The sequence below is a fragment of the Callithrix jacchus genome, chromosome 11 (genome assembly GCF_049354715.1).
Source record: "Callithrix jacchus isolate 240 chromosome 11, calJac240_pri, whole genome shotgun sequence".
NCBI classification, from domain to species: domain Eukaryota; kingdom Metazoa; phylum Chordata; class Mammalia; order Primates; family Cebidae; genus Callithrix; species Callithrix jacchus.
In genome coordinates, this window is record NC_133512.1 from 48404946 (window position 1) to 48417021 (window position 12076).

Here is a 12076-nt window from a genome sequence, read left to right on the forward strand (position 1 = left end):
TGGAACCTAACCCAAAATATCTTTGGGGTGTACCTGTACATCCTGTTCTCTGGAAACTTTAAATGTCATCTTAAATGACAAAAGTGATTTTTTTCAGATGTGATTAAGTTAAAGATCTTGAGATGAAGAGATTATCCTGGATAATCAGGGAAGGTCCTAAGTATAATGACTGTCTTCTATGAAAAGGGAGACAGTGAAATATATAATCGAAGAGAGGAGAGAGGTGATGTGATGATGGAAGCAAGAGATTGCACAGGGGCAAGAAAGAGGTCATGGGTCAAGGGATGTGGGTAATCTCCAGAAGCTAAAAGAGGCAAGGGGAGAAATCTCTTTGTTGCTCCAGAAGGAGCTAACCCCATAGACACCTTCACATTAGCTCAGTGAAGACAATTTCAGCCTCCTTACCTAAGCCATGAAGGTGTTAGTAGCTTGTTATAGCAGCCATAGGCAACTAATATCTATAATAATCATGTAATAGTAAAACTAGTAAGCATGCAATGTTTTTATGTAAAAGACCTTCCTGTAAGGAATGGTAGTATATTTCACTAGTAGAGTTCTTTATAGATTTTATAATTCTTTTAAATTATTACTCCCATTTGGTTCTCAAAACAATTCTATAAGTAAGCAGGAAAGATATTATGCTACTACCTATTTTACTAATGAGGGAACTGAAGCTAAGGGAGCTTACATAACTTGTGGCAAAAAAGTTATTTGACTCTTGGCCTATTTATTTCTCCTCTATACAGTCCTATTTCTTTAAAAGAGCTCAGAAAAGCATCTGTAACCAGCTATATAGACCACATTTCTCTAAGGAAGGCAAATACTTTTCTGATCTGTAGTCAGACGCATTACTCATTGCACCACTGGCCTGTGTTTGTGAATTTTAAAAAAAAACTGGATAAATAGAAGATTCATTATGGAAAGAAAACCTTCTATCTTAAATTCATGTTAAGCAGAAATTTATTGATTGGTAGATGCAATATCCTCTCTACACAAGACATAATTAAGCAGAATATTCATATGAATTTATATTACTTAATATGGGGCATGTAATTGAAAGGAGTTAGCCAATTTGCTATAGGCAGACAGTAAGAAAAGGGTCGTGCAGAGCCTTTTACCTGCCCTGCAGGTGCTTGCACCAGACATTTTGTGCAGATAAAGGAACTTGAAAAGGAGGCTTGCCTAAACATGCCAGCAGCAGACTAAGGGCCCACATGCAACTGGGGTATGGGGTGGAGCCACCAGGAATTCATGCCTTATACAAAGAGGGAACCCAGCTCTATCAGCTTGTATGTAAAATCTCTTGTATTCAATTTCGAAGGCGCAACCATAAACCTGCTTTTTCGACTCCACTCATTTTTTTCAATGTCCACGTGCCTATTTCTTCCTGGTCATGAGACAAGAATCTGGACCTAGCTGAGCTAAGGCACAAAAATCTAAATCATTTTGGGGTCTCATCTGAAATACCTGGAGAGTGAGTAAATGCAGACCTAAAGCCTTTCATTTTCATTTCTGAGTCTTCTTGTCCTCAGACTTTTCCTGAAAGCAGTGACAGTACTGAACCTCTGGTGAGCCAATTAGGAATGGCACAGCTACAGAGGACAGGATGCTGGAGAGGACCACAACACACCCACTCCCATCATCCTTTGGGGTTGGGAGTATCAGCCTCATCCCAATCCAGTCTATTCTATGGCATTTTACTTATTTTATTCAGTACTGTCATGGTGCCTATCTCTTCTTTTGTAATGTTAAGGATGTTACTGCAAACTGCAGAGACATTAGAATGAGCCTTTGACCCAGCCGTCAGACATGAAATTCATCATAATGTGATTTTCTTCTGTTCTTAGAGGCGTCCCCCACCCTGGTCCTGATAGCCATGTGGGGTGGGAATGAGCTGCTACTTACTGCCTGGCCCAGGCCCCAGGGCGTCTTGGTGGCCAAGGACCCCACTGGCCAGCTGGCCAGCTTTTCTTGTTCACCATCCCCTCCCACCATATGCCCAGAGAGTCTTTTCTCCCCTGGCCAAGCCAGGAAGAGGGAACAATGACTGAAAATTTCTCTCCCTGTTAGAGAAACCCATTTGGATAGAGCTAGAGGTTTTCCCCTCAAGAATCTCCCCATCTTCCCTGCCCTGCACTTATGATGGTTTTTTTCTTTTTCTTTTCTCCACACTGTCAGGAGTTCTTTTTTTTTTCTTTTGGAAGGCAAGAGGTTTTTTTTTTTCTTTTGGAAGGCATATTATTAGGCTAGGACCCCAATTCACAAGGCATTCTTTTCTCTCCCTTGTTTGAGGAGGATTCAGCTCCATATGTTTACCTTAGCATGATTAATTCCTGCTGAATTTCATGGATAGAGGTCATGGTAGCATTCATGGACAGAGGATGCTCCCATTTCATGGACAGAGGTCATGCTAGCATCCATGGCATAGACAAGGTCTAGGGAACTCAAAAGCTACTGATGACATTGGGAAAAGGCCAAATGTGGATAAGTGTGGATAATTCCCACCTTCTAGGCCCCCTGTTAATGTTGGTGAAAACCTCTGTTTTCCTCATGAAACCCCAGTAATTGAAAGCAGAAAGATCCCTCTCAAAATCTGTAGGGTCTCTAACCTGTGGAGAGTAAAGAATGTTACTTTCTAACAGGCCTGAGAGACTCATGTTCTCGGGACCTCAAGAAAAGAGGAATTTACTCAACTCATAGGTATTTGAGGGGACAAACCCATGGCTGGGCTCAGCTTTAAAAGGTCTTATCTGGGATTCCTTGTGGAACAGAGTGCCGTCAAAGCCAATTTAAAAGCCTATGCGAAAAATAATTATTCTTGCTGCACTTTATGCAAATAATCAAGCCAAGTATAAGATTAAAGTTTATTTTACAAGCAACTCAGTCCTATCATGATTTGTTTTTGACAAAAAATGAGAACTAGAGGACTAGAGAGAGAAAAATTATATTTCAAAACTTACCATATTCTTGTCATTAAATTATAATCTTATCAGTTGTTTTTAAGTTTTTGCCTACATTTTAGACTAATCTGCTTACTCCTGTGAACCAGCCAGTGATCTCTGGCTACAGCTCAGAAGAAAAAGACAGAAGGGTAATATGAAAGTTGGATCAATATTCTAGTTCTGGACAATTATTCTGCAAAACCTGAAAGGTGATAAGAATAAATGGGGTACCCAAAATCCAGAAGTTTCTTTGTTTGCAAAAATAACACCAAGGGAGCTAACCAAAGGCAAGCCCCATGAGCCCAAATCTTAGAAGGCATTAACTATACCACGGGTTATCTGGGCATGTCAGCAGCCTTGGGATTTTTTTGAGCTGTCCTTGCCCCCTTGTTTTGTTTTGATATACATCTTCTAATAACCCTATTCTTACTTAGTGGCCATTAAACTTCAAAAGGGGATGCAAATGGAACCATGCATGGATGTGTCATTCTTCTGGAGACCCTTAAATCAACCTCAGGAGGAGTTCTAACTACTGCTTTTCCAAAACAATGCCCCCTGTCAGCAGGAAGCAGTCAAGAGTTGTCATCAACCACTTTCCCCAACAGCAGTTGGGGTTTCCACTCCTGAAATGGGGAATGAAAGGCATTAGCCAGCTCGATTTAGGTAGACAGTAAGGGAAGGGTCCTGGAGAGACTCTGATCCATCCCGGATAGCCTCTGATTCATGCCGCTTGTGCTTGCACCAGATGTTTTGTACAGATAAGGGAACTTGCAAAGGGGGCTTGACTAAACATGCCCGCAGCAGACTAAGTGCCCTCATGCAAACTAGGGGAATGGGCTGGAGGCACCAGGAATTTGCACCTTGTACAAATACAGAACCCCATCATTCAGTATGTAAAAACCATTGTATTCAACTATGAAGGGGGCAACTGGCAACCTGCTTTTAGGGTCCCTCATTTTGCTAAAAGCTTTCCTTTTCACTTAATACACTCTATTATCCCAATAATTCATCGACAGCTACATGCCTATTTTTCCTGGGTTGTGAGAGAAGAATCTGGCACTAGCTGAGCTAAGGAGCAAAAGTCCTTCATCACAACTTAACATAGAATATACTGAATCCTAAAATGAACCAGAAATAAAGATTTTTAAAAATAACAAATATAATCTTAAATATAGGAACAGCTAAATAGAATAAAAAACTAAAATAAAATATATGCCACCAATGTTCATTTTAGTGATGTTTTCATATTTCTAAAGATCATCCAAGGAGATAGTTTAGAAATTAAAATGAAAAGTACATTTTTAGAATGTATTAAAGGTGTTATAACTCTGTCCAGCTTATTTTCATGCTGTGTCTGCCATCTCAAGTAGGATGATAATATGCCTACCACCAAGACTTACTTTTCTCATTTTCCATGGTCAACATAATAATTACTGTAAAGGCAAACAGCATGGCTGAGTACAAAGTACATTCAACAGGTAAAGTATACAGTATAAAGTCTATACTGTAGCTATGCAAATGCCATCATTCTCAAAAGCACAAGTAAATATTGATTAAGAATTTTAAGTACTTCGAAGGTTGCTAGAGCAAAATGAATAAGTTGGAAGTTTTTAGAGATTGTTTTTCCTAATAGGTTCCTGGTACTGAGTGATTCAATACTTCTGATAGAAGGGGGCAACAGAGGCCTAGAATGATATGTAATGGTCTCTCCTTTCATGCTGTTAATCACATTAAAAAACTGAACAACAAACAGACCCTAAGGACACCTTATGCCCTCAAAGGCAATTTGCCACTTAAAACTAAATTCTTAAATCTGTCGACTATATTCTCTCAAACCTTGATAGCCCAAGTTTCCATCCATTTTTTCTCCTTTGGAAAGGAGAAATAAAAAACTAAAATAAAATGTATGCTACAAATGTTCATTTTAGTGATGTTTTCATATTTCTAAAGGTCATCCAAGGAGATATTTAGAACCTAAAATGAAAAGCACATTTTTAGAATGTATTAAAGGTATTATAACTATACCCATGGTGGAAATAAAGTTGGACATAGTTATAATAGCTTTAATACTTTTTAAAATGTAGTCAAGTGTACTATCCATGTTCTCCACCATCCTATCTCCTTTCCCTCTAATTTGTGCCCCCAAATGAAAAAGTGAAAACTATGTAGTGATATTCAAAATATTTTAGTAGTAGGAATACTTTACTAAAAAGAAAATCTTACAGAAAAATCTTAAAATATAGAGCAAATGAAAGTGGCACATTAATCATATGCTTAATTAAGTTTAGTTTTAACATTTATGTAAGATAGTCAGCAAATTTTAAAAATATAAATATTTTGGAAATTATAAAATGGTTTGAAAAAGAAATTGGATTAGGGAATTTTGCATGAAAAATTTCAAGGACAAACACGCCTAAGCATTTGCTTCATCTTACAATTTTGTTTTGATTAGTTGAGTGAAGCAAAATCCAAATACATGTAAGTGGGCAGCTACAACAATATCAGTTAGCATTCTATTCACAGGAGGCTTTTCATTTAAAATGAAGCAGAATCCTGAATAACAGAGGGTTTTTTTTATCTCTATGATTCAATCAATAGCAACCTCTAATTACTGCTTACCTTCTCTGACTGGTGAAACATTTGTAATGAGCAGAAGACTGGGATCCTTAGCCAGTGTAACAATTTATTTTTGGTGAAAAATAATTTTCCAAATATATCTTAAAATGGAATAAATGAGTAATTTTTAAATTAAGTCTCTGTTATGTTGGTGACATTTGTCTCAGATATTGCTTAAGTTTTCAAGACACTCCACACGTTTTCTGTTTGTCAAGTTCAATCCCAAATCCATTCCCTAACACTATCTGCTAGAGTGTGTACTTTAGCGATGCAATCCCCCACTGCCAAATGAATCCTCCCAGTTCATTAAAAAATAAAAGTATCAAATCCATTTCAAACATATTGTACAAATATGCCTGAGAGAAATGATGCATTTGTGATATTAAGCAAATGGATTATTTTCATCCACAAAATAATGAGTTTGTCTTGTATGATATATTCAAACCTCCACCTTGATTCTAGACTGTTACAAATATTTCTGAAAAAGGATGCCACTTAATAAGATTATTAATACATTTGACAATTTTGTGACATTTTCCAAAACTGGCTTTGAAAGATGCTGGCTTCTGTAATTTCTTTGCAACATGTGGCGCAACATGTGACTTGAACACATTTCAGCAATAGATTCATGCTTGCCGTCACGGCAGTTGTTGACCTCAGTGTTTTCACGCTTCCAGTACAGATGTCACTATGTTTTTGCCAAAATCCTTTATGGGGTGTAAAAAAGTGAACCAAACACTGGCAAAAAAAAAAAAAAATTCTACTGATATCTAAGCATCAGGTGTTTAAATTAATGCACTTCCTACCATTCACTGCAAATAGGCAAATGGAAATCAGAAACACATGCACTCTTACTGAAATGAACTGTAAGTGGGACAGTTATGAATGCCAGCCCGTAAATTCAAGTGGACAAAGCATATAAATATGTAATCCAACAATTTCTAAACCAAACTCTCTGTTATTAGGTTGTAAATAACTAAGTATTTGAGTGTTTCATTCTATCCCCAGAAATATATCAAAGTTCCCAGTAAGTTTATGCAGTACCAGGTATTAGGATGCTGTACCGCTGGTAGTATTTGGTATTTGACCTCATTACTGGCTACTGAAATTTCTATTTCCTTTGTCAGATCTTGTGAGTCTTCTAATGTATCTCCATGCTTGCTAGGGCATGGGAATATACAGTCTTTTACTCTAGTACATAATTCCCAGAAGTCATTTCCTTCTCAGGTGGCTTCTGGTGTCCCTGGTGCTCACCAGAGGTTTTAGGTTTCAAGGTTCCTCTCTATTTATTTTCTGTTCACATTTATTTTTATTTTTGTTTTTCCTACTGGCCAAGATGATCTCTTTTTCCTTTTTATTATAGGAAATAAAAGATGTATTCTTTTCTGTCTGTTCTTTGTGGAAAAAATATTAAATTTTCTAAATTTTATAAAGGCTGCAGTTTCTGAAATATTCATCCATTCCATCAGGAAGTACTTGAATATCTACTAAATGCCAACCACTCTTTTCTGAATATTTATCAGTAAGCAAAAACAAAGTTATGCTTGTGGGAAGAAACAAAAAAATAAGCAATTTTAAAAATAAATATAAACCATAATCTGAGAACGCCAATTTTTGCATTTTGTAAGGGGATAAATGGAGATATCCTCTCTGAGAAAGTGACATTTGAGGAAATACTTGAGTCAAATTCAGAACTTGGAAAGAAAAATTAGTAACTGCAATGTACTTATTATAGGCTGGACTTAGCCAGCGTTAGGACTATCAAGAAGGTCAATACAACTGGAGTCGAGAGGGCGATGGGAGGAAGTAATCATTGTATAATAAAAACCAGTGTGGACTGCCAGCCTTTTTTGTCTTTCCACCTTCACCCATTTCCGGAGTCCGCACAGAGATGGGCATGGAAAAGAGAATATCTTCAGTAAAAAGAATAGAAACTAATATCTCAAATGTTTTCTAAACTAATAAAGATTCCACAGGATTTCAGACTTTGGAAAAATGTTATCATTCTTGTGGGATGGTCATTCTTGGAATTGTTTCTGCTTTGGATTACCTGAGGATGACACGGTTTACAATTCCCTCCCAGTTGATTCATATCGTGTACGTCTTGCAATGTTAGTCATCCAGGAATTTTACCCTATTTGTATCTGCTGCTCCTCCAAATGCAATGAATTTAATTTGCCTTAGCTATTAATTTACTTAAACTCTTTTAGTATTGTTAAGCCTTTCACAATAAGTTAAGAGAAAGCTAAAGTTTTGTTTATGTTCTTTATTCTATGCTTTAAATAAGACACACACTTTTGCAAGGTACACTAAACTATTGTACACACGTGCACAATATAAAATTCTTTAAGAATTTAGGAAGTGTTTATCCAAATATTTGTAAAGTGCAAAGACATACTTTCTCATCTTTGAAAAAACAGGAAATTAAAGGGGTAGCCTAATAACGTTATTCACATAAATGTTAATTCATGCATTATTGGCAATGTGCTTGTTACTGGCTGAAGAAACAGTCATTGAGATATTCTGAAAATTGTCCTTTGATGTAAAGCTGAATATATCAGAATCATTGTCAAAACTTATTTTTAAATTTCTTGCTATTACTAGTGATACAGTTCTACATTTAAGAATAATTATTTGTGGCCGGGCGCGGTGGCTCAAGCCTGTAATCCCAGCACTTTGGGAGGCCGAGGCGGGTGGATCACGAGGTCAAGAGATCCAGATCATCCTGGTTAACATGGTGAAACCCCGTCTCTACTAAAAATACAAAAAATTAGCTGGGCACGGTGGCGCGTGCCTGTAATCCCAGCTACTCGGGAGGCTGAGGCAGGAGAATTGCCTGAACCCAGGAGGCGGAGGTTGTGGTGAGCCGAGATCGAGCCATTACATTCCAGCCTGGGTAACAAGAGCGCAACTCCGCCTCCAAAAAAAGAATAATTATTTGTATTTCACTTGAAAAAAAAAACTTTATAAGTGTAAATTTAATCTGTTTACCAAAAACATAAACTTTAGATACTCTAATAGTCGAATAAGCTTCAGAACCATTTGACTGATGCAGCATTATCAAGAATAGCTACATGTTCTCTTGTTATTGTATAACTCTCAGGAGCATGCATGGTGCTTTGTCTGGCATTTAATTAAGCCCATTTCATGTCTGACATGAAAGAATAATGGCTTGAAAAAATAATTATGAAAAGTCATGCTCAACCCCAAGGTCAAAGAATGATAGATGCAAAGCTACAAACAAATGTGTGCTCAGAAACGGCCAGAAGACGTTATTGGGGTTGTACAGAAATGAGTTGACATAAAAAACTAACAATAGTCACTCATATGTTAACAGATGCTTAAAGTCACAATTAACAATAGTCACTGATATATTAACAGGTGCTAAAAGCTACATTTGCTTGGGTAGTTTACTTATAGTTTAAAAATATTTAAATAAAAAGTTTTATAAATGCAAATTATATGTTTATAGAGAACTCGAAGCTTAATCAGAAGTTTGAAACTTTGATCACTCCAAATTATCTGAATGGAATAAGGAACAAAAGCTAGTCTGTACTTCTTTATAACCTGGTCAGCCATGTAAACATATAGAAAAAAGAATAGTATAAACTCAGTGAGAGTTAATATTTATCAACTCTATATTTTTCAGAGCTCCCACAAATGCCAACAGAATCAATGCAGAGCCAGAGCCAAGGACACTATAGAAAATGGTGGGCAGCAAAGCAAGACAAAGGAAACAAATCAGAAAGTGGTAGCCAAGCTTATTTGAAAACAGGGTAAGACTGACACAGAATATTATCTACAATTATAATCTCTTCACCTCAGGGAGGATATAACAGAAATGCTGAAGGAGAAGAATAATTTAAAAAATTCAAACAGGCAGAGAAGCCTGTATAAAATAATAAAAGATTAACATCTTAAATTTTAGTGACAGATTAAGATGAACTAGTGAGCTTTCAGCCTTTTCTTCATTCACTTTCTCATCTCTCATGAGAGCTCTCTTTCCAAAGCAAAAATCTGCATTCACTCACCTATTAAAAACCATTTAGGAACTTTGAATTCCTATGAGATAAAACCTACTTTCTTTAACATGGCATGTCAGATCCACTACAGTCAACCTGCAAGGTAACGTTTTACTTGTATTTCCAGTCATATTCTTTCCCCTCTTGTTTGGTTTATTCAGGGATATCCATTAGTCCCCTAAGAACTTAAAATTTTACTATTCTATTTCCTCTAGCAAAAACACCTCTACTTCCTTTTCTTTCTTTTTCTTTTTCTTTTTTTCTAGATGAAGTCTCAGTCTGTACCCCAGACTAGAGTGCAGAGGTGACATCTTGGCTCACTGCAACCTTTGCCCCCTGAGTTCAAACAATTCTGCCTCAGCCTCCCCAGTAGTGGGCATTACAGGCATCCACCACCATGCCGGCTAATTTTTTTATTTTAAGTAAAGACAGGGTTTCACCATGTTAGCCAGGCTGGTCTTGAACTCCTGACTTCAAGTGATCCACCTGCCTCGGCCTCCCAAAGGGCTGGAATTACAAGTGTGAGCCACTGCACCCAGCCCCTTTTCTTCTAAATAGACTTTAGAACTTCATTCAATACGAAATTATACTGTGTCAGGAAAGTAAGTGTTTTCCCTGTTCTTCACCTACATTAACAACCTTACTTCCTTCTGTAGCAATATTTATTCTCTACTTTGTCCTTAATAACAGGACCACACATTTTCCATAGTAGCCATGTACCCCTCTGAAGAAAAAAGAGATATTGCCCAGTCTCTTTTATAATTATATGTGGGCCAGCGTAGACAATGAGATATAAGTGGAAGTCATTTGGGGAGACTTTCAGGGCCTTTGTTGGTCTTTTTACCTTTCCTTTATGGGACTATAAAGCAAGGTCACGTGCTAAGGTGAATAGGATAAAAACACACATGATCTGGGTCCGTGGTGTCATTTTCAGATGCTGCACTTTGAGATTTCTTGTTACATATGAAAGTTAATTCCCTCATTTGTCTAAGATGTTTCTCAGTTATATTTTTTGTTACTTCAGAATTATAATTACTTGTTTGCATTTTAGTCTCCTCCACAGGAGCATAAATTCATAGAAACGTGTTTATCTTTGTTTCTGTAAAGTATAATATCTAGCACAAAGTAGGTGGTAATTTATGAGTAGTGGAAATGTGGTTGCTGCTATTAACAACTTTACTGTATGAAAAGGATGTTTATGTTTTCAGTCTGAAATAGACTGATAAAAGTTTTAATAAATATATGGAACATGGGCTAATAACAGGTGGTTGATGGTAGAACTGTTACTATAGGGCTTATATATAACTTTTGTAACAAAAAGAAAGTCAACTACTAACTGCTGTTGGAGCCATTATAAGCCACAGAATAAGGAGTAGTACACATTTTACGTGACCCAGTATGACATGTTCTCTTTTCAATGAAAAAAAGAAAATCCATGGAAAGAAAACTGTGATGTTAAAGAACTCTCAGAAGAGAATGTTTCAGAAGTAAATGACAGAAAATCATTTGGTAACAAAAAAAGTGTCATGCCAAGAATTACAAATCACATTCAATATTTGGAGTCTAGGTCTTCAAATAAGCTGGAGAACCTGTGCTTCCATCTTTTTCCTGCTAATTTCAACTAAAACCCTGGATATAATATGCAATAAAAACCTTGGATACTATATATATATATAGTATCCAAGGTTTTTATATCAGGAGACTGTGAAATATAGAGAGAAGAAGGCAGGCACGTTATTGACTTTAAAACTCAAAGAATTACACCATAGGCTTATTTTTACCTCGTATATCCCAGACATGGAGCTGAAGAAGCTAGCAACCTCAATACACAAATCAGCACAGACAACTCTTCCCTTCCTTCCAAAACAATTTTGCTCTCTTAAGTCCAAGGATAAAGAAAGTGGGAGCCTAACAAAATAGAAAATTTTAGAAAATAACAGCTATATGGCCAGGCGTGGTGGCTCATATCTGTAATCCCAGCAATTTGGGAGGCCAAGGTGGGCAGATCATGAGGTCAGGAATGCAAGATCACCCTGGCCAACTTGGTGAAACCCCTTCTCTACAAAAAATACAAAAAGTAGCTGGACGTTGTGGTGCACACCTGTAATCCTCGCTACTCAGGAGGCTGAGGCAGAAGAATCACTTGAACTGGGAGGCTGAGGTTGCAGTGAGTTGAGATCATGCCACTGCATGTACTCCAGCCTAGGTGACAAAGTGAGACTCAGTCTAAAAAAAAAAGAAAAGGAAAAGAAAAATAAAATAAAACAGCAGCTATATATTAGTTATTTATCACATAAACTATTGTGGCCTGAGTCCACATCAGCAAAAACCAAGCTTTCACCATCACCAGGTGGTAATGATGAATGCCCCTCATTTCCCCCACCTTCCACAAAAGTCATATCAAAGAAAGATATTTTTTCTCTCTGAGTAGTAGCAAGTCCCCTGTAGTGTCAGTGGAGACCAGGTGGAAAACCTGGATGTCCGTTCCAACTCAAC

General features: G+C 37.1%; 1 long non-coding RNA gene across 1 annotated transcript in view; it reads left to right on the forward strand.

Annotated features, from left to right (window-relative positions):
• The window catches only part of LOC144578221 (uncharacterized), a 61913-nt gene that overhangs the window by 31416 nt on the left and 18421 nt on the right, over window positions 1–12076 (forward strand). Inside the window, exon 2 of the long non-coding RNA XR_013523669.1 lies at window positions 9208–9334. This is a non-coding gene — a long non-coding RNA (uncharacterized LOC144578221). The remainder of the gene's footprint in view (window positions 1–9207; window positions 9335–12076) is intronic.